This window comes from Nicotiana attenuata, chromosome 7 (genome assembly GCF_001879085.1).
Source record: "Nicotiana attenuata strain UT chromosome 7, NIATTr2, whole genome shotgun sequence".
NCBI classification, from domain to species: domain Eukaryota; kingdom Viridiplantae; phylum Streptophyta; class Magnoliopsida; order Solanales; family Solanaceae; genus Nicotiana; species Nicotiana attenuata.
In genome coordinates, this window is record NC_031995.1 from 79592473 (window position 1) to 79593307 (window position 835).

Genomic DNA, 835 nt, shown 5'->3' on the forward strand with positions numbered 1-835 from the left:
ATATATATATATATATATATATATATATACACACACACACATCATCATTTGATTTACAAGCATACACAAGTATTTTTTATAATTTTCCATGATTTTTTAAAAATATTAAATCAATTTATTTCTGCATTTTATTATATAAATGTCTAATAATTACCCTACAAATTGTTTTTATGATGATTTAATCATCTAAACTTATCATTTATACCAATATGGGGTTTTAAGTATTTTCAGTGGATTTATTAATATTACATTTTGCATTTTTAGAGCTAAATTGCACATTTTGCAATAATAACCCATATGCATATATAATTACATTATTTGTACAAAAAATGACTTTTTATATTTTTATAATTTTAAGTAATCACTTTAAACCATTTTCATGCACAATAATATTTTGGTTATTTATTGATTATTTTTATAAACTATTTATTTGTTAAAAATGGGTATTTAAAATCTAGCCCTAAAATCCCCTATTTTCGGATTTAACCCAACACCAGCCCAATACCATTGCCCAAACCTAATTAGCCCAGTCCCCATACCCATTTTAATACCCGACTCAGGACCCTTTAAATCGTGACCGTTGATCTCTAAGATCAATAGTCCACGTTACACCTGCCCCTTTAAACCAACCAAACCCCTAACTCTAAATCATTCATACCATCCTGCAGCCCTAGAACTCTCTCATCTCTCATCTCTCATGAACCATAGCCGCCGTTCTATCAACCTCCCCCAAATCCGACCCCAAATCGGAATCCACCATGGATTCCCTTACCTTATTCGCCTATCCTCACCATTGGCCACTCGTCTATGATCCTATTTAGTTGCTTGCCTAACA